Source organism: Sturnira hondurensis, unplaced genomic scaffold (assembly GCF_014824575.4).
Source record: "Sturnira hondurensis isolate 20B ecotype Veracruz unplaced genomic scaffold, ASM1482457v3 Scaffold0002840, whole genome shotgun sequence".
In the NCBI taxonomy this organism is placed as follows: Eukaryota; Metazoa; Chordata; class Mammalia; order Chiroptera; family Phyllostomidae; genus Sturnira; species Sturnira hondurensis.
Window position 1 is genome coordinate 24,629,100 of NW_028075471.1, and position 22,531 is coordinate 24,651,630.

At 46.9% G+C, this 22,531-nt stretch overlaps 2 protein-coding genes across 3 annotated transcripts in view; one reads left to right on the forward strand and one right to left on the reverse strand.

The window, feature by feature from the left end:
- Window positions 1–14,147, reverse strand: part of LRRN3 (leucine rich repeat neuronal 3) — a 32,378-nt gene extending 18,231 nt beyond the window's left edge. The window contains exon 1 of the mRNA XM_037041123.1: window positions 13,553–14,147. The gene's annotated coding sequence lies outside the window, so the exon portion shown is untranslated. The remainder of the gene's footprint in view (window positions 1–13,552) is intronic.
- The window catches only part of IMMP2L (inner mitochondrial membrane peptidase subunit 2), a 643,351-nt gene that overhangs the window by 319,237 nt on the left and 301,583 nt on the right, over window positions 1–22,531 (forward strand). The gene's annotated exons all lie outside the window — the stretch shown is intronic.

Consider the following 22,531-nt stretch of genomic DNA (forward strand, 5'->3'; position numbering starts at 1 on the left):
TGCTCTTCCCATTTCACTCAGCTCGGAGGTGTAAATTTGCCCGCTCCGTGGTACACAGGTGTTGGCAACAAGGTGTGTTCTAAGGTCCCGCACAGCATCCTTGTGAGCAGACCATGGTAGGTGTCACTGAGAGATTAGGAGTATGCTTCCAAGAGAATTAGCAATCTCCTGTTTGCACCTTGCTCCTGTTTCCAGTCCAGGAAAACGAGCTTGCCCTTGCCAAGGCTGTGAGACTAGAGCTCTCTGTGTGTTCCGGGGTATCATTCAGGGGAGCGACACATATATCAGAGGAGTTAAACTGGTTGAAGGAGCTGTCGGTGGTAAAGTGGGGAAGCTATAAAAGACAGCAGCCCTATCCCATTCATGTGACTGAGGCAATCCGTATCCATCTCTTTTATATTTCTATGGATTTTTCTTCTCATTTGCATAAATTGGTAGTATACGTAATAAAAATGCAAATAACAGAAAGCAGGCCCATTTTTAAAGCTATGGAAAAACACCTACTGTCAGGAGGCTTGTTCTCTTGGGGTGGGAGGAACAGGAAAAACACGTGCTGTGTGTGTGTCGGAGAAGGTACTTAGAGGGTTTTTCCCTGGTCTCTCCCAGCGAGCTAAATAGCATGTGGCAGTTGCCACGGCAACCCATTTTTGTGATTTACAGAATCAGGGTGCAAACCAGATGTAAACTGTCAGTCAATAAATTTCTGTTGTCATAGAAGATGGTGACATATGCAGTCTCATTTGGCCAATTTATATACTTTCATGGTATTTTGTTCTCATCTGCTCTTTTCCACATGCGGTCTTGAGTCAGATTCCATTCTTTGGCCACATCGTTCATGTTTCATACGTGATGTTTACTGGGATAACTAGGGTCAGATTCCGAGAAGGCTGTTGTTTCAAAATGAAGGGCATCTGACATCTGTTTTGTCACATGGACACATACATGGACTCTTTGGTTTAGCTCATGGAGAAGAACCAAATGAATTTTTAAAGGGCACTTTAAAAGTGTTTGCAGTTATTATTTTTTTTTGAAAATACCTATTTTCAACCTATACAGATGAATCTTTTTTTGTCTCCGTGATCCCCTCACTGTGAAAACAGAGAGCACTGTGCTCTGGGAGCATTTGGGAGTTCGGGGTCCTGCTTTTGCTCCCCATGGGCTGGCAAGCGGACCCCCATTTGGACCCAACTCGCCTCTAACAGTGTCACACCCACACGCAAGTCCTTTCTTCTTCCTGGGCTTCCTCCTGTGAGTGAGACCACCCGTTCCTTCTGGTGGCCTTTCCTCTCTTCCCATGTCCTGGAAGCCACAACCCTGTCACTCTGGGGAGACTTGCCCCTGCCGCCAGTGGCCCGGGGCCCGGGGTGTTTGCGTGTGGGCTTGTAACGGGGCCCGTTCCGTAGAACACATCCCTGACCCTTCCCTGCCCGTGACATGCCCTCCACATTTTCCATCCGGGGCGACGGGGTTGGGGACAGACAGCACGCAGACACTCGCAGTCCACAAACGCGGGGCACTAGCAGCAGATGTGAGAACCCTTCTAGAGCAGAGGGTGGCGTGTGATCAGTCGAAAGCAGGTGACCGCACAAGTCATGTCAGCCTCTGGTGACATTCTGAAAGTGGCTTTCAGCACATACACTTGCGGCAAAGCAGGCACAGGAGGGAGAACGAGAACTGGGTGACTTCTGTTCCTCCTCGCCCCGGGTTTTCTCATTTCCAAGCACACAGAACCAGCTCAGGCTGTGTGAAATGGAGCCACGCACATGCATGCATGGAGTGAGCTAGCTGAATGGCATTCGATGCTGTTTTCCACAGACGGTTGTAGAGTTAGTTTTACCTGACTTGTACATTTTTTTCTGGCTATTTCCCTGAAAAGAACTCTTAACGGGCACCACAGTATTTGTCTTCTCAGTTTGTGGCAAGTCTTAGAAGAAAAAGTATTGGAAACTAGCTACAAGTAAGTGTGGCTGGACTTCGGTGAAACATTAATAAACCGTTAAGAACTGTTAAGAGTTGGCAAATGTTCTGAAAAGTCCAGTGTTTGTGTGGGAAGTGGATGCACACTTGTGTTGAGTTGGCACTGGACTAGATGGAGCTACAGAAACCTTTCTGTTACCTATACATCTGCAAACATGCTAACACAACTCCTTTGAGATGGTGGCACAGGACAGCTATCATTTCTTGAGCTATGGTTACATGTGGGGAGAAACAAAGGCTTACAGAGACTGCGAAAAGGTGATGGAAACCTTATTCATTAGTGCTCCCAGGGGGCCCTTTCCAAATGAGAGAAAAAGGAGCGCATTCTCTGTAAGTCATTATGATAAACGGACACTCTGCAGGCGTAAAGCACTTCATGTTATAGTTGGCAATTTAAAAATTGTATTCTAACAACTCAGGCATTGAGTGCTCACTATTCTGTGTTATTCTGTATTCTGATACACTGCATTCTTTGGGGGTGTATTTACAACAAGATTTTTATAAAAGTTGAAAAGTAAGTATGTCATGAGATTTATAATTTCACACCTATAGTTACTTTGTGTTGGTTAGAAAGCCTCTCAGGTGCCGGGAAGAACATTGGGGCAGAGAGGTCAGGGGGCCGTTTAGATGGGGCGGGCGGCACAGAAGCGGGGCCTTCCATCTCCAGTTTGGATGAATGTGAAGCTTGCTTTTTGTACAGTGGTCATTTTTTAACTTGTGGTTTTCCATTTAGTTTAACTCTCTCTCTCTCTCTCTCATTTGTCTGATTTGAAAATGGGACAAAACAACTCTTCAGCTAAAGTTACCGTAGGGCACACATTCAAACCCCCAGTTTCAGGAAATTCGCGCTCAGACGTGTGGAGCGGCAGCACATTGCTGTCGATGAAATGCCTCCCTGCTGAGGCGCCTTGGGACGTGACTGGAGGCCATGAATCGGGCCTCTGCTGGGCTTCTGCAGCCAAGAATGTACACAGACCTGGGCCTTTTGCAGAGGAGGCTCCGCCAAGTTTCTCTAGGAGGCTGAGTTTGGGAGCTTTGGGTCATAATGGTACTTAAGAAAGGGAATGATTTGGTAGGAGTGTACAGTCCCATTTTGTTGAAGCTCCACCATCGCAGTCACCGTTGGGTGAACTGACCACTGGGCAAGCAGTGAATCGCCGGCTTTCTGGTTCCAGTTGAACCAGAAGTGGTTGAAGTAGTGAGGTCACTTTGAGCAAGTGATTATTGCCTTTAAAAATCTCTCTGTTTCACAATTCTCTTCTGCCAGTTCTGATTCCTTAAACTATTTCAAAGCACTTGAAGCAAATCCACAATCAGTGTAGAACTCATCCATCATGCCCATGGCAGTTTCTGGGTGACCCTCAGTTGAGTCCTACATGGATGGTGGTAGAATGTTTGAACATAGGAGTTCATGAATATGCAGGAGAAAGTGGGTCAGTATGTCCTACAGATGTCTGAGAGCCACAGGGTGACTGGCAGTGGACCGCATTAGACAGGGGTACTGGCGTTGGGGGCTGTCCTTAACCACCGCCCCCTTCCCCCAGCAGTTACCAGCGTCCATTCGACGGTCTCGGGCAGACCCCTCACAGTCAAACCCTGTCTCCAGTCTTCTTCGGGGGAAAATAGAACTCAGTCTACCTGCTGTGTGCTTATTCTGTATTTGTTCAAGCAGTTGTTGATCACAAACACACAGTTTCTACTAAAAACATGACCAAAACGGCAGACAATGGACAAGGGAAAAGGACTTGAATTCTCAACCACTTGTTCTGAAACTTTATGCAGAAAGTTACTAGGGGTTCCTAGGTGGCACTTGCAGAGATCCTGAGATTCTGTGTTAAAAAACACCCAGGTGCATTTGATGTAGGTCAGCCCAGGTACAGCTTAATAAACTTCTTCTAATGTTAAAATTAATATATGTATATAGTCTAGGCAATGAATGTGTTTAGCAAAACTTTTCAAATATGGTGCCTTCAAAAATCAGAATGGCTCATGTTAAGATGAGAAAATTAAGATAGATACAGATTTTTTAAAATAAGATAGATAGAGATTTGCTGTGTTAGACATACATCATTCCTGTCAGCAGTTCAAGTTTATATTCATTGACTATGATGCAGCCTTGATTATCGGTTAAATGACCATGATGCGGTGTATCTAAATGAGTGGGACACTATTTTAGAATAGCTTTCCTTTCAGAGTTTCATAGAATTCTCTATCAGGTAAGGCATAGAGTGGTACATTGATTGAGAAGTAAATATAATTAGGTCAGAAGGGAAGCCCCGTGCTTAAGTGAGGCTAGGGACTTGAGACACCATCGCCTTCCATGTGGTGCGGTTAGGAGCGGAGGCAGGATGTCATGGTCAAGGAGGAGTTAGTAGCCTAAGGCAGGAAAAACATGGGGAAGATTTGAGCTTACAGGGGTTCATACTTTCTTCTAAGTGTATCAGCTTTAGGAAAATAGAAGGAAGTTTCGGATATTTCCCAAATGCGGTGAGCAACATTCAGGAGTGAAGGGGTGTTTTGTACGTGTTCAATTTGCAAGGTGTTTATGGTGGAGAAAACGTCCCTTGCTTCCTTCCAGATTTCTGTTTCCTAAGAAACAACAAAGGGCTGAGACACTCACGGGTCCTTCTGGACTGTAACCTGCTCATTTTTTCTACACATTGTACTTCTGAAATTTCACAGATTAATGAGAACGTTTAAGTAGAATATCCGCAAGTCATAATTTTATTTTAGATTAGTTGGATGATATTAAGTGTTCATTATTTTATTCATGACATACTAATCAGGTTGCACCGTGTGGTAACACTGTGAAAGTTGATTAATTATCACGTAAGCTTTCTGAACTTTGCTGAGGAGCTTAAACTATAGAAAGGGCCCACTGTTGGATGTGTCTGCGTTAAAAAAAGTCAGATGCTTCCCACAGGAGAAATGGAGTGTGCTAATCCTGAGAAACGTGTGCTCTGGGGGACACAACAGGACAGGCTTCGGAGTCCGACGTTCCAGGTTCGAGTCAGGGTCTGGCCGTGATGGGAAGGTGGGCACATGCTTCCCGTCCCGTCTCTGTTCCCTCAAGGAGCTGTGATGTTCGGTGACGTGACATGGGCACAGAGCTTAACCGGGCTTCCGGCTGTGCTCCTGGATGAGCAGCCGTTGGCCAGTAACCCTCCCCCTCTTCTGCCTCCTCATTGTTGTATGGGTGTATAAGAAGTAGCAGGAAAAACTATCCAAAAGTTAAAAATTATATGTAGTCTTATTTCTTATGTGTTGAGTATTTCTCATGATGCACAGACATGTTATTTTGCAGATGCCCAATGACTTAAAATTTTTTTTTAGTATGGAAAGAAAATGTATATGGGCTTGCACTCTCTAAACCCCACCCCTAAACACTGGAAGAACCCTCGGGAACATCTTGGCCTCGATTTCTCACTCAGCTTTTTGTATGTAGGACAGTCGGCTTGAGCGCTCCCCTGGTAGCTGTTGGAGGAAGTCGCCTGGTGAGAAGCGCAAAGTTTTGCAAATGGCTCGGACGGACCGCTTTTGCGGAAGTTTTAGGTCTGGCTCAGCCTGATCAGTTTGGAAAGGGGGAGACAGCTTTCATCCACTAACGTGAGGAGCCAAAAGCTCATTAATACTGAGAAGGGTTGATGGATTTTGCTGAAAATGGATGATCCTGCCATAGGTGAAATGTTCAGACTTGCTGTGACTTCCTTGTTTAAAAGAGAATGCCCGAGGAAACAAAGGACCCGAAGATGGGAAGGGGACTCTCTGGGGCTGTGGTCGATAAGGACAGGAGACAGTGAGCTTCACTCGCATTCTCCCTTGTGCCAGGTACCGTGCTGCCTGACTCCAGGTGGGGCCGCAGGACAACGAGAGAAAAGGGGGGGGGACCAGGCCAGGCCACAGGTTCGGTTGTGAACCCACCTACGATAATCCTTTTAATTAATCAAATGGATGTTGGTATTTAAATAGAAATAAGTAGGTCATCTCTCTTCTCTCCGAAACAACAAAAAAAGGAAGAAACTGCATGGATTCTACAAAGAGATGACGTCCTAGTCTGAGCCGAGTGCAGGGCCGAAATGACAAGGGGCATGATTGGAGGCTGAGGGGGAACCTGGCTCCGGGAGGCAGTGTGGACGTGGCCACAGCTGGGCAGTGCCACCTGCCGCCTGTACGAAGGCTTGTGTGTTAGAGCCACCTACCCCGGGTTCCTCCTCCTCTTGTGCCTTGACTTAGTTGAGGCAAGTTGCTGTTTTAGTTGCTGTTCTTCTCTAAGCCTGGTTCGCTTCATTGGTTAAATGGAGTTAGGAATATTACTCGCTTTGCCCTGGCCAAGTGACTCAGTTGGTTGGAGCATCATCCCATACATACACCAAAAGGCTGCAGGTTTGATCCCTGGTCAGAGCATATACATGGGTTGCGTGTTCAAACCCTGGTCCGGGGACATGTGGGAGGCGACCGATCAATGTTTCCCTCTCACATTGAAGTTTCTCTACCTCTCTCTCCCTTCCTCTCTCTGAAAAATAAACACATCCTCAGATGAGGATTTTTTTAAAAAAGAATGTTACTTGCCTTATGTGCTTATTATGAGGATTCAGTGAGGAAATGCATGGGAAGTGTTTAGCATTATGGTGGTCCAAAAATGCTCAAATGTTCATGTGGCCTGCTGGTGTTCTGCCCATTCCCTGAGCCAGCAGAGAGCTGTCTGCAACAGATCCTGTGCTCTGAACCCCTCGGGCCTCTGCTCACAGGATGTTATTGAATTACACGTTTCAGTCTTCATTCCTTTGACCACCTGGTCCAACAGCCGTGCACTGCGACACATTCCGTAATGTAAATGAAAAATGAGACTTTGGTATTTACATGGAATGTGCTTGCTCATTACAGGAAATGGTAGTCTGGCACACGCCTCACTGGTTTAAAAAAGTTGGCTGAGCATCACCTATGACACTCTGAGCGGCTGCGGTGTTTGTGAAAAAACACGTGGGTGACAAACTACAGTTGGAAGAACAAATATAAATGACGTGTTTCGTAAGTGAATCAGTTCAGCTGTTCACACGAGCAAGTGACTCTGCAGATGAAGGCAGTCTTGTAAACCCACATCTCAGAATGACATTTTATCTGGTTTTCATTCAAGACTCCCTAGGAACAGAGCTTCGTGGTTTTAGAAGGGCTCAGAATACGTTTCCTTTTCCTGTGGCGGTAGCATGGGTTCTCTCTTCCCATCGTGGTTGCTGTCCCTTACACGACACAGCATCGTGCCTGAGACTCAGCGCTACGTGTTCCCCTCCCTGTGGTTTGTTCCCAGTGCCTGGGACAGGGGCCGTGTGAGGCATTAACCTTTGGGCCTTTGTGGAAATCAAAATCCGATCTGTCTACAGGTATATTAAAGTTACCCCCGATGATTATTAAAATTTCTGTAAAGACCATCGTGGTCCCCTGTACCCTTTGTAGAATATGTTCAGTATTTGGTGTTTCCCAGGGACAGATTTCTGATGAAAGCAGACTGGAAGGTAGAGCCTGGAGGCACTGTTAGCAAACGAGGGGAAGACCAGGGAGTTTCAGGTGTCGGAATATAGTGACAAAGAAAATATTCCACTGACACAGAGGCCAGTATGAATTGTATCACCGAAAACACATGTCTGTTTTTTCATGTATTTTGAGTTTTTATTCTTTTTCTTAACAATAGTAAACTGTAAACTAGCTGACAATGTAATTTAAATGCCTCGATCTACCAGTGGTACGAGGCTGTGAGATATTACGGAACCAATTTTACAGAACCAGTGGAATGAATCTACCGACATGTTTGCTTGCTGTGTCTTTATAGTCATTTATTAACTTAGTAATTTTAGAGAAGATTTCTTGTAAGCACAAATCAATCTCTCTACACAATGAAATGAGGCTTTTAAGCATTTTCTATGAACTACCCCATACCGTTGATGTCGCTGGGAAGTGCGGTGGGTCCTGAGTCTTTGAAGGCCATCGAGTGGCCGTGGCACATGGGTGGGCTCATTTCTCGGGCAGCACATTCTCCCACCTGGAGCTCCTGCCTGGGCAAGTCAGGGATCCCTGCCCTCCCCCCTTTCATCCCTCAGGGGACTGAAGGCCAGAGCTTCAGAACTACGGAAACGGAGACAGTTGCCTGTTGATGCTAAGCCTTGAATTGATGGGGGGGGGGCGGGTCTCTGGGGAGTCTGGGTCTTCACAGTACCCACCCGGTTTTGGGGAGGTTTGCACTCCTTCCCAAGCAGAGTAGCTGCTTGTCTGTGGAATGCGCCCCCTTCTGGAAGGAAAGCTTGACACAACAGCCTGAAGAAGATGTAGTTGTGGGACGTCCATTTATTCCAAGGACAATGTTACTGTTGAAAGACAGAATCTCCCCTAGACAGGGCTCTCTGAATACTGTGAATGAGTTCACCAGCATTTGTGTGTCATTTTCTCCCCAAGACAAACAAACCGGGAAGGAGATGACAAAGAGATGGCTTTTATGTGGACACTTTGCTTGTAGGCGGTTGAACATCCCGTGACTTTGAGGACCATGTTCAAAACTCCCCAGCACCCCGGAATGCGCCTGAATCACTTACTCATCCCGTTTTATGCGTTCTTCGGAAACCTTTGCCAAGTGTCTGTTTATCAAAGTGCTGATGCTGTCAGACAAACATATGGATGAGGAGGTAGAACAAGACGCAGTCTCCTTCTCCAAGAATAGATGTTGGTTGTGTCTGTCTTGTTTAACTCAGGCATATCATTAGCTGTGGTTTGAGAAGTACAGATTTCTCTTTGTGAAAGTCTATCCACACAGAGTGGGATATGGTGCAAAGGAGGTGTGAGTGTGGAGTGGGAGTCCAGGAACAAGGGGACGCGTCTTTGCCAGCAGACTCACAAAGTGCCCCTGTTGATCCGTGCTGTGCTCGTCTCGGGCGTCAGAAGACCCCCATGCTCCCCATGTGAGCCCCCTGACTGCGGCATCCCTCCAACCTCATGGAGCCTCCTCCCCCAGTCTCCAACAAAGCTGATTATCATCACACCTCCCTCAGCGGGCTGGTGCGACGTGCTCTCTAAATGGTAGAGCTCCAAACAGATTCACAATTATGCTGTTATTTGTGTGTGTGTGTGTGTGTGTGTGTGTCCCTCCTATTTCCCCAAAGTTTTTGACTCAGTTCATGACTATCATCTTAAGTAAAATTTGGACAGCATATTTAGAAATAGACAGCCATTTGCCAAAAAGAAAAACAAATAGGGCTGTGAGATTAAGGAGGTGCCCACAAGACAGGCACTCTAACTTTGGAAAGGAAGAGGTAAGGTGGGGGGGAGGCGCACAGAGCAGGGAGAGAGGGGTGCTGTCCTGAAAACGCCCTTCCAGGTCTCCAGTGTGAGCGCAGTATGGAAGGGAAGCAGGGGTCCTGAGAAGGGACGCGACTTGGAAAGAGGATGCGGGGAGTGCTTTACAGCAAAATCCAGTGAGAAAGGGTGTGGGGAGCCACCAGAATTTCTGGAAGAACCTCCCAGGGGACCACCCATAGCTGAACCTCTGCAGGAGACCACAGCACCATTATTACCGAGGTGTTTTAAAAACAGGGCAAAGCTCCAGTTTGTATGACAGAAAAGAGCGGACTGTATCCAAAGGATGAATTACGGGTTTCTGGTGTTTGGGTGTTGTATACCCAGCACATCATGACTGCCTCTGCCATCGAATATCTGCTTTTGCTTTTAGGCATTTGTAGATCTAAAGACATTGCCTACAAATTTTATTTTATTTTGGCGTATATCTATGAACTTGTTCCCCCCTTTTTGAAAAAAATACTGTCTTTGAAAGACCGAGTAGGCAGCATTTTAGTGGGGTGATGTGGGAGCCCTCTCAGGCGTTCTTCCCCAGGCAGCCAAGAACACGATGTGTGGTTTGGGGCAGTGACGTTACAGCCCCAGGGGTCAGTTTCCTCAGTTGTGAAACGAGCACGTGAGACTAACCACAAAAAGTCCTTTTCCATCCTAGATTTCAGTTATTGGGTGAAAACCTGTTCCCTGTCTTCATTCCCTTATACTGAAGCTGTGCAGTGCACATTTATGAATTGCACCTTTAAAAATATCACCCGCCCTCATTACAGCCCGAGAGAACTGGATACCGGAGCAGGCAGTTGTACACACCCCTGACAATTACACAGATATGGCAGGTGGCGTGGTGGGTGCCACATCTCTTCACTAAGACCAGAGATGAGACTTTGTCTTCTTCGCTACCCCTGGGGATCTTTTTCTGTCCCTTCCATCAAGTCACAGGAAACATTGGGATTCCTCCGTGACTTTTTCTGTCCTCCGGCACCACCTACTTTCTTTGCTTCAGAATTTGACTTCCTTTGATATTGCAGCCTACGGGGCCATTGTGATCCTGTCCCACTGCCCAGGTGTCCAAGCAGACAGCACTGTGTCAGAAGAGGTGGGGAGGGGCTCGCCAGCGCGGAGCAGACCTGGGTGCAGGGGCCGCCCAGGGATGCTGCCCTGAGTGCTCCCTGCACGGCCGTGTCGAGCCTCCTCTGTGACAGTGTGGGCAGGCCTCCCGCGTTTCTGCCTCATGTTTATCTGCTCGTCTTCATTTCATGGGACCAAGGAGGGATACATGGGTGGTTAAACCCTCAGAACCAGGTCTCCATGGAACAGCTGAGTGGGATGCAGGCGTGTCTGGTGTTTCTCCAGATTGGTTGGAGCAGTGTTAGTTTCAGGGATGCTTTGGGGGCACCCTTGCTGAGGCTGCAGGGGGGGTCCCACGTGTAGCATGCCATTAGCTTCCTTTCAGTGATCTTCAGATTTATCAACACACACTTCATCTGTGACCATCTTCAGGGATTAGTAATTAAGTAACAACTAACTGACAGAGGTGTTATTTTGTTAACTCAGGTTTCCAGCCTTTCTGATCAACTTAGTTTGCCACACATATCACAGCGCCACATCACAGAGCAGTTTGCCCCCAGAGCAAACTCAGGGTGGGGCTGAGGGAAAGTAGAACATCAAACCCATTCTGTGGCCAAGGGGGGGGGGGAAGCAGTAGGTGTAAAAAAAGAACAAAGAAAGAATAAAATACAGCAAGTGAATCACAAGTCAATCACCTTTTTCATACGTCCCTAAACGGCCAGCCTGGAAGTCTGATAATACCGTGTATGAAGCTGTTCACAGCAACAACCACAACCAAAGAAAAAATTCCACGTCCTCATCAGTATTCTAACTCAGCATGTTGCCTGTGACAAGGGACACCCTGACAAGATGGCCCTTTGAAGCCTGTCTTGCCTGAGAGCGTTTATTTCTGTTGTAGCTATGTGATGGGTGGGGGGCGGGGGGGGGGCAGGGGCAGGCTCTAGCTAAGCCTCCCAGGGGCGCTCACATGTTCATCACCTGACATGGGCAGGTGCCGATCAGATCCCCAGACTCACTGGCACACACATCAGGTGACAGCCCCGGGGGCCCGGACTGACTGCACTTCTCAGACTCCAGTGGACACACGACTGAGCTCGGGGATCCACAGTACATGCATGTATGTGAGCTCCACCAAGGTTAAGGCGTGCATCTGCTGTTCTTAGGTGTCATTGGTTGCAGTTTTATAACAGGCTGGGTAGGGTTTAAGGATGCGTGTGTTTGGTATGGAAAGTTTCCCCGGAAGAGGTCTAAGAAATGCTGAAATCAATACTGCAATGCTACATTCTACAGGAGTTTGAAATCGGGAGGTTGATGGTCTGCTTCAAGCCTTTCCTCTAGGTTAGAAACTTAGGAAGCACCTCCGAATACGGGGTCTGCTCTGTGGCCAACGCAACACCTCTAATGAGGAGCAGAAAAGCAAGTAAAACGGCATTTTCTCTCTGCAATAAATCCACTGTGTGTTTTCTACAGACTGCATGTGCGTATGAGGCAGGCGGCGCGAGCCTGCCAATACCAGGAGCTAAAGCCTCAGCCCCGTTCGGTTTTCATCTGAGCCGGAGACCTCTCCCTAAACTTGTTCATTCCGCACAGGGAAAATCGAAGCTGCTGGCACACTGGCAAACCTGCTTTATTGTCACCATTTACAAAGGTCACTGGAATTAATTGGCTTCTTACATTACGTATTGTAAATCGGCTCATTTTGACACATTTACGGGAAAGTGGCAGGATCTAAGTGGCTGGTTATTATCTTTTGGGGTTTTTTTTGGCTCTTATCATAAACCAGGGAACCAATGATAACTCAGAAATCACAGTTGTAGAAAAAAAATCGCCTGCAGTTTGAAAGAAGCCGACTCCATTAACTATTGGGTTAGTGGGACTACAGGGAGGCCAGAGCCTGAGACAGAATGCAAATCCTCCCTTACTGTCCACGTCTTTACAGGGCCCATTACAAGGGGCAGTGAGCATCCTCAATTGGCCTTGTCTGCCTGAAAGCATACTCCTAGTAGCTGCGCCCTTTTACGAGTCTGGAAGCGTAAATTAACCCCACCATGTTCCATGAATCATCCATGAATCATGGATGCTCACAGTTTACTGAGAGTAATTCTGTCTCCCAGGAATCGCTTCTGAAACTAACAAGGAGAAACGTCAGTTGCAGGACCAGGGCACACTGCTCTCTAGGTGGGTATTTCAAATCCTTACTTCTCCCATTCTTATTTTTCATAGTATCCCCTTTTCACCAGATTAGGGAGGTCCTACTCACATTCGTAAGCCTGCACCCCCTGAAATTCGAGGCACAAAACAAGGGCATATTGTAAAAAGCGAATAAATTAGAGGCAGGTGAAGCCATCCAGCTCAATACCAGCACAGGGAATGTAGCAGTGGGCTTGAGCAAACAAGCCTCTTAAATCGGAGCACAGCCACAAAGCCACCCTGCAGGGAGGCTGTTCATTACCAGGGAAGATAGGAACTCTCCCGGTTGCTGGGATGGCTTCACCCGCTGTGTGTCACTTCCAGCTGCATTAGCAACCAGACGTTTGCGCCGTCCCTTCCGACCAGCCACCAGCGAGGGGGTGTTATTAAAGGGAAGTCATTTACCCCAAGCCGCAAGCTGTAGGCTGGCAGAAATTCAGCAACTGTTGGTGACACTCTCATTCCCCACTCTGCTCTATGGTTCCAGCGCTCGACCCACAGCAGTGGCGCCTTCGTCTGCATCCACTGGGTGCCAGGGAGAAAACTGCCCCGTTTGGGGGATGGGTTTCAAAACCCAGACCGATGGGCGCTCTGCTTTCCCTGACCCACACTGAGAAGAAAAGGGGGCGAGGGGGAATCCGCCGGCCCCTTGCTCTCCCCTTCTCTTCTTTCCCCGGCCCCCTTGGCGCTCTCTGCCTCTCTTCTCCCGCCGGCACTTCCTTTCTACCCCCGCACTCGCCCTCCGCAGGCGGCCGGCTCGTAAATGCCTGTAGGAGAAGCGAGCACACACGCAGGGCTGGGCAGGCACCGAGCCCGAGGGCTTCGGCGTGTCCATTTCTTCTCAAAAGTAAAAGGGAACGAGGAGGGCTTTTAGAATCCCGACAGGAAGAAAGCAGCACAGCAGAACCGAGCGTAAAAACACACCCCAAAACGAGTGGAGGAGAAACGGAGCCCGTCTCCGTAGAAAGGCTTGTTTCCAACTTACCTTGCGAAGCCGGCGCGGCGAGCGAGCACCGCAGCACCTCGGCGCCTCTGCGTGTGGATCGCTCGGCTCCCGAGCTGCGGGCATCACATGGCCGTGTTCCTGCCGGGCGTGAAGAGGTGCGTGTGTGTGATCGAGTACACACAGGCATGTGCTGTAGGTGTGCACGCGCGCCCACACGCCTGCCTCCAGCTCGGCGCTCCCCGATGGGAAGGGAGGCGGGCCGCTGGCGCTCGGACGGCCTCGCCCGTCCCGGAATCGCACTCAGTCGGCCGGCTGGGGCTCCCCGAGCCGAGAGGACCAGTCCCCGGGGCCCGCGGGCCTGCTCCCCGTCTCCATGGTGGTTGGCTAGTGGTGCATCGCTCACCCCATCAGCTGTCGCGCTGACATGGTGCTGCCAGCTCGGCGGTCATTAATAACGGAGCACCTCCACTCCCCGCGAGGAGCCAATGGCTCCGGGCTGCCGTGAGGGGGCGCTCGCAGCTGCTCCCGCCTGGTTGGCTGAAACGACCTGTCTGTTCTGTGTCCCTGCTGCTTAGGGTAGAATAAATGAAGCAGGTTTGCACATGTTCTGGGGATCGGCGCCCCTCCCTCCCTCCCTCCCCCAGCTCCCTGCCTTCTTTCCACCCTTCCCCCGACCCGTTTTTTGAGGGGGAGGAATTTTTGGATAAATTTTTCCTTTTTTTTTAGGTTATCAGTCTTAGAGAAACTGTTTTCTCTCTGAAAATAGCTGGGCACACTACTTACAAGAATTTCCCAAATGGTAGCCCCCCCCCGCCCCGCCCCCACGTCCGGAGGGTCAAAGAGCCTCCGACTGCTTCTCCACGAAGTTCTGGGAGAGGAGGCAAAGACGCATCCACGGGGAAGACCCGCCCGGGCTGCTGGCGTGGTGCTCGCCTCTCCATGGGTCCTCCCAGTTTCAGCATATGCGCTTGCTGTTCGGCAACATTGTTTTTAAAGCAGTGGCATTTTCTATCTGGGTTGACCAGAGTTTTTAAAAATAACGCATGTTCACAACATTGGCATACGAGGGGGTGTTTGAAAAATGTGTATTTCCAAGTATTCACTCGCTTCTCCTTATGTGATGCATTTAACCGGCCAGCCACATAGGAGCCGGAGCATGCGGGGGTGCTGGGTGTGTGCATGTGCGCGCGTGTGTTCAGGGTGTATGCTTTACCATTCTGGGGCAGTATTTCAACGGTAATATAGTAAATGCTCAAGGAAATGATTTTTCTTTGTTCTTAGACCTATTAACTCTGAATGTATATTTTCCAGGAAAATGTGCTATGTACACTGAATTAGGTAAAAGACTTACTGAATTACCAGAAATTGGGGAAAAGAAACAGCGAAAAACGTAACATTGTATATTTCTGAAAGAAGATCTGTGAGTAAATGGTGAACAATTTTTAAGCATGTTTGTTGTACAACCTTAATTAGCATACTAGTAAAGCATGTTATGGAGAAGAATGAAACATGGGATTAATTTATCAACAGGTCAAAAATAGACTAAATTCATGATGGAGCCCTAGTTTTGACAGACTACCCTCTAGTGGGGTAGAAAGAAATGACATTTTTTTGTGTGTTATTCCTATGTTTACTTGGGGGAAGAAAAAGCCTGGCATCTAATTCCTCCCTGTTTACTGAAATGACATAGGCCAGTAGTCTGCAGTCATGATTATCATAATACCAGAAAATTAAATATAACAGTATGTTATTTCTAAAAACTGAATGTTTTTACTCTACAGTTTTCTTTAAAATGTTTCCAAATGCTTTATGTTTTCCTTATATAAAAATTTGTTCAAGGAGTTGCCAAACTTTGGAATGGGAATAAACTCAAGACCAAAGTAGTTTCTTGATTAATCTAATAATCCTTATTCCAGACTGTTATTTCAAGCTTTCATTCTTTACCAGGCACACTAGCATTTACTCTGTGAATGTTAAGGATCTGTGGTTGAGCGTTAGGATGTTGTGACGGAGTGTCCATACAGAATTAAATGCCCTTGAATAATGGAAGTAACCACCCCCATCACCCCCAGTTTTACTCTTTCCAGCTTCAATTTCTTACGTATTTCAAATCATTTCAACACTTGCAGGATTTTATTTCCACATACAAACCATTTATATTAAAATTGTGATATTTATTTGAGAAAAAGAATTTTAGTTTTCTGCTATTGGTTCCTTAAGTATTTCATTTTGCTTGATTGGTATTGACTGTGTAATTGACAAATCCGGTAATCAAACCAATTATAATGTACTCTCATAATGAAGGTAAGTGGTGATAATCAAACAGGTGATTAAACGACTTTCTTGGTTTCTAGATGAAACCAGCTATCATATGTAATCTTCAAAATTTTAGTCTCTTTCACGAATCCAAAAATATCTAAGTTTTAACTTTGTGACAGTGGAATATTTTGAATGCTACCTGGTGCCATATCACAGGGTATCATTTTAACTAAATGGTTACCTTTTTTGGCATCTAGAGAATGAGATTACTTTTCTTGCAGTTGATTTTTTTGTTGTAGCCATGTTTATGATAAATTCAAAAGATTTCATACTTGTTTTTATAAATTTAAGGTCATGGGATATTAGGAGTGAGCTTCCAGTGTGAGGGAGAAAACAACTCCAGCTTTGGGTGAAAAGGCTGAGAATCGCGCTCTTTGCTTGTAGTTTCCTTTTACTGCAAGAGCTTCAGCAGTTTAGAAATTGGTGTTCCAGGCGATTGTCACCTGTCAGTCAAGGCTCTCATTTACTGCAAACATGAAAAGTGACTCTCCGAAAAGATATGTTAAAAACTTACCGAGTCATCACATCTTAATGAAGTATCAAATGAAGACATTAAATTGTAACTGGATACAGATTGCAGGGCTTTTGAATCTGTACAGTTGTGACTAGCCATCAAATTAGAGCCAGAGAATCTTAAACCTGCAGTGCCCCCTTGGCCAGGCAGCTCAGTTGGAGCATCGTCCCATGCCCCGAAAGGTTGCTGGTTCAGTCCTCTGGTCTGGATGCACACCCAGGTTGCAGGTTCGGTCCTGGTCTCGGCGCGTATGGGAGGCGCTCAGTCGGTGTTTCTCTCTCACATCGATGTGTCTCTTCTCTCACCCTTCCTCTCTCTCAAAGACCCATGAACATATCCTTGGGTGAAGAGTGAAAAAAAAACAAAAACAAAAACTCTAGTGCCCTGATTCCTGAGAGGTCACGAGACCTGTCGAAGTGTCGATGGGGGAGCAAGAATGAGAGCCCCCAGGTTTTCTGAGACTTTTTCCTCCCCATCTCCCTCTCTCATCTACTGGGTTGTTGACAGATCTCCCCCTTCTCTTCTTCCCTCCCTTTTTCCTTTTTCACTTTTCAAGTTTTTTCTTGAGGAACTACTGAAACCATAGAGAAGATTACCCTTGGAAATGCACTGTGATACCTGGTATACCTGTCAGCTACGTTGTAGTAAATGTCAGCAAGGTTTCCTGAATGAGTGGTCAGTTCCAATTACAATTTACTGAAATAATTTTAAAACATAAATGAATAATTACAGTCCTATAATGATGCTGAAAGAGTTCTGCCTTCATTATCAGATATGAAAATACAGGGGTAAAGTACATAGTGATTCACTGATTTAAGGTTGAGGTTACTAATTCGTGAAGATGATTTTCGTTTCGTGGACTCCTGGGCAATGTGTTCTGTTGTTGCCGCCGCTGTTAGACTGAGGGCGAGTTCAAGGGCGGACAGCCTGGCCTTGAATGCTACCTGGCTACTCCCTAGTTTTATGACCCTGAGCAGGAACTTAAAGTCTCTGCACCTCAGTTTCCTCCAGGATCGTTGTGAGGATGAAGGTGGTGGGTACGAGTGAACACTTAGCATGGGGCCTGGAACATACTCAGCTGGAGTGAGTGTCGGACACCAGCATTGTTGCCATCATTGTCCTTGTCATTGTCATCGCTGTCATCTCCTCCGCATCATTTGTTCCACCTGTCCTCTGTGTTTGGAAAGCCCTTTCTGCCTCTTACAGCAAGTGCCTGCCTCTCACCTGTCTACCAATCCTAAGTCAGTCAGGTTAGTTCAATAGCTGCTTCCGCTGTGGAATCTTCTGAGACCCTCTAACCAGATATGATCTCTTATTTGACCCAAAACAGCATTCTTTATCTCTTCGATCACTAATCACTTTTGAAATGTATTCTAATTATTTCTCTAATTTGAACCATTTTCCTTTTTAGCTTATAAGGTTCTCCCAGGGGGCATCTATTTCTTATTCATCTTTAAGCTCTGTAGCGCATAAAGACAAGGAGAAAACATTTGTTGAGTCAAAACTGTATGTTTTAAAAGTTATTTAATCTTCACAACATCTTTATAGGATAGGTCTTTTTATTCCCATTCGACTGTGTAGAAACATCTGTTCAGAGAAACTAGGTTACCTGCTCCATATCCCAAAACTATTAAACAGCGGAGCTAAAATTTGAACTCAGTTCTGGTGGCCCACGGAGCCTCGGCTGTTTTTACTGCACAAGGCACTCAGTATTCATTTGTGAAGAAATGCTTGACTGATGACCAAGCCAACTGATTCAATGTAGTCAGCAACACGGTTGCTAAAAATAAACTACTATTGTAAAGGAATGAATTTTATGCATTAGACAGTGGGTACTTCTGTTCCCATTTGTGGGACAGTGGGTTTTGCTTATTTGATGTTGACGACAGAATTTTTATTGCCGGCACAATTTGAGAAACAGGGCTCCTAAGACACGCCGTGCCTAGCAGGGGGAGATGCATTGCTGCCGTCAGAAAGCGAAATAAATGCCCATGGCCACCGACAAGCAGGGGCCACCACTGCGCCAGGAGGCTCCTCAGTTAGAAACAGCAGGGGAGGTGAGTGGCGGTGGCTGTTTGTGTGAAGGTCACACTAAAGAAGGTTGGATCAGATCCTCATCGGCTTTTTCAAGGAGTTTTTAAAAGCAGAATCAGAGAAAAACAATGGGTTTCTCATTTAACTGTAGGTCTTATTTTTAATGAGGGATGTGACTGCAGCTGCGGAATGTAAGTAGTTTCACCACTTGAGAAAATTCGCAGTCAAGATCCAGAAAGATGTTGGAAATCAAGGAGGTAAATCTGTGTCCTGTGTCTCCCCCTCAGATTCCTTCCTCCTTCCCCCGTTTCCCCGTGTCTGTCTCTGTAGATCCAGCCCTCATCTTGGTTTGTCTCTGCACGTCTCCATTCTTTTCTTCCAGAGGATCGACTTTTACTTCTTCTCCAGCCATGAAGACAGAGAAACAGTAAAGTAACCTTAAAAATATTTGTGTACGTAGTTGGTAGATAGATAGGTGAGTAGCTAGAGAGATAGACAGTTTGTAAGTTGCACAGAAACAGTGGAAAAGAAATATATCGAAAAAGGCCCTATAGCCAACCATAGTGGTAGGTGGTTACCTTTTATGGGGTGTAGGGGGTGTTTATTTCCTTTTATATTTCTCAAACTTTCCACAGTTGGTATGTATTGGTATATTTATAACAAGAAATAATACCTATTATTTTAAAGATAAGATATGAAACTCTTTTGGGTAGGACTTCTATAACTGGTGCTCTATTGTTTAGTAAAACACCCAACCTTCTCCACCTAGTATTCAACTCCATCCACGACTTAATAATTAAAATAGCAACAGCAACAGTGGACAGTGTTTACTGAGCACTCCTTTGCCTACTAGTCTGGTGAGAGTTTTCCACAAATTGTCTCAGTCCATCTTCTCTATTAAAATACCAGGTAGTCATTAGTCTCATTTTACAGATCAGAAAATGTACTGAGGGCTGAGTGTGCAAAAATTCACCTCGTTGCTCATGGGAGTCGGCACTCAAACCACACTGTGTCTGCCTCCAAGGCTGACCGGCATGACCACTGTACACAAACACTCTGGTACGTGGCCCATGTGGCTGTCCCGTCATTCTCGCCATTTCTAACCCCAGTGCCTGCCACCCTGCAGCCACACCCAGGGCCTCAGCCTGTCCTGAGTGAATCCTGCATGGTCTGCTCTCGCCCATTCGTTCCTCCTGGGAGCATGCTGGTTCCACAAGGCTTCTGCGGGAAATACCCGTCCTTGTAGACACTCCCTCATCTCAATGACAGTTAGCATTTTGCTTATTTTATCACATTTTCAATGTACTTTTTATTATCATATTTCTCTTGTTGCAACATGTATTCTCATGTATCTGTGCCTAGAAGGTAAGCACGTTGAAGGCAGAATAGGCCCTTTGCTTCATGGCGTGCTTAATTAAGTGCAGTTTGCATATGAAAGGCACTGGCCTTTCCATTAATTTAACCTCACTGGGTGACTTGAGGGGTAATTAACTGCTCTCTTCAGTGTACTGGTTTTGTTCCAATGGTTGAGTAAATTCAGGGGATCACTCTGTTAATGAAAGACCTCCCACCACGGGGGGGGGGGGGGGATAAGTTCACTGGGATCAGGGACCTTAGTTGCACTTAGGTTATTCATAAGGAAGCTATTGTTGATGGAAGAGCAGTGCGTTCTTGGACGTGGCCTTCTTCTTGCTGACCACTTCCTCTCTTCATCTTTCCTTAGTACATGTTCAATGCAGTTGGGTTTGTGTAATTTTTAGGTTCATGTAAGTTCTAGGCAAACATGCCGAGAACCAAGATGGTAGGTAAGTTCTAGACAAGAAAACTGAGGACCAGGATGGCATAAGATAACATGTTGCCTCTTGTCCATCTTGTGCAGAATCTGCTGCATGTTTTTTTGTTTGTTTGTTTGCTTTTATGTGGGTTCTTTTGTAAAGGTGGCTACAGAAAACAGTTTATATTTAAGCAAAAGATCAAGGCAGTAATTTCTGAGCTAGAGAAAGCAAACTTTTTTTATCAGTAAAATATTTATGCATTTAGTCATACTGCACCATCCAGCAGTTGAAGGGTCGTTTGAATTTCGTGAATATTTTGTGTCACTTTTGCTCCACTTCCACTAGATGGGAGAACAAAGGTGACTGATATTCTTCTTGGCTGATTGTCACCTGTCATTGAAGGGGAGAGCACGTGAGGTCCAGAGCTGGAGCTCTGCCTGCTCCTTCGGCGATTGTGTGTAGAGTCGTTCCTTTAGCCCGGGGCAGGTGTTTTCCTGACCGGAGGCCTCTCACCGCAATAGCAAGGTGGCAGAGGAGGTGGGGACTTCTGTGGTTCTCACCTACACCGAGGCCACAGCTGGAATTCCAGGTTTAAACCTTAAACTTACCTTCACTCCACCTTATCATCCTAGTATATTCTGGTAGGGCCACTTCTGGGGGTGGTGGATGCTCAGGTGTTTGGTCATTGGACTGCCTTTGGAAATGAGCTGACCGGGTGATTAGGTAGAGGTGAATCTGGGCACGTAGCAAGTACTCTATACAGATTTATGTTTGAAGGGTACTGCCCCGTTTATTATCACTCTGTATGTTATTCAGGCCTGACTCTTCCGGGGTTCAGCCTCTGCCTCAGTGGGTTTCTGATTCCAGGAGCTGGACAGGTAGAAGTTCTGGGAAGTACGAAGAATGCTGAAATCATGTCCAATGTGCATGGATAGCTGCACAGCATTCAAGGGCGGCCTGTTGGTGGCATTCATTGACTTCTGCTGTGGACAGAGGTCACCCAAGCAGTCAGGACAAGGGAAAGCGGACTGGCCTCTGCCCTTCTCCTCTGTTTGGAGTTGTAAGTAGCCGTCCATACTAAGTGTGCATAGTGATCAGAATGCTTTTGGCTGTGAGGGAAACAGTTTCTCCCTGTTTAAACTAGTTTAGGTTAAACATAGGTTAACACTACCATGCCTAGGTATTTTGGGATCATGCAGTCTCACACGCTCTCATCTTGGCAGAGGGAAACTGGGCCTCAGTGGCCATGGACTCAAACACTGGAGATGCTTTCTCTCCTCTCCCTGTCTGCATCTCTTGGAGTATTGGGTTTATTCTCTTTACACATCTGGCAGCCTGGCTACCATGACCTCCCAAGTCCTTCACCTTGGTTTTGCCACCAGAGACAGGCTGTCCCTTTCTCTTAGTTCTAGTTTGAAAAACCTGGCGGGGCGGGGGGCGGGGGGATCTTGACTAGCACTACTCAGACCATCTGCTTCTCTGTGGATAAAGTATTCTCTCTCATTCTTATCCCCTTCTCCCCCCAAACTAGAGGGTGCAAGACCAGGAGAAGTTGCCCAGGAAAGGGAAGGTGAGCAGTCCAATAGCATGAGAAGGCAATAATGTTAGATATCACTCACCGCACGCTGTGCCCCAGGCCTGGGGCTGAATACCTACTTGACTTTAGCAGCTCTCATTTCTTACCTTCTTACTGTAGACAGATCTTGCTTGCTGCCTTCACAGATGAAGACCTACCACATAGCACAGCTTATAAGTGGCTGAGCCTGGGTCAGAAGCCACTCGTCCCAAGCCTGAGCTTTGAACCGCACACTGTGCTGAGTGTTGTACTGTTTGTTACCTGATGAGATTATCCCTGAGGGCTCACGTGGCTTTGTCTGCAGTGCAGTGGTGTGGTCTGGCTGGCAGGCCTCTGCCTTCTGGCCTGGCTGCACAGCCAGAGGGCAGGGTGGCCTGAGCCTGGTGCTTTCTGCTGTCCCCTGAACAGCAGTGGCCTTTAGCTGAAACCAAAGCCCTATAACCTTCACCATCCGTCAGATCCTTGGTCAAGTTGCTCTCTGAAACTTGGCCCTCTGCTGTGCTTGTGGGTAACTGGACATTTGAGGCAGGGCTCTTCCCAGCCTGCTCCTCATTCCGAGTGGTGGGGACGAGGCCTCTGGCATCTACCCCGCCTCCATCACCTGACTGCCTCCCCACGAAACCTCCCAAGTCTTCTCACTTTCCCATTACCCATCGCTGAGTAGGTTTGCTGTCCTTTCCACGTCTCCCAGGCCTCTTCTTCCATCTCCTCCTCCAGCTGAAATCTAATTTCCTTTTGGGACCTGATTATTGCTCTGACCCTCGGGCTCGGAGAGCACCCCCTTTCCCACACCCAAGGGC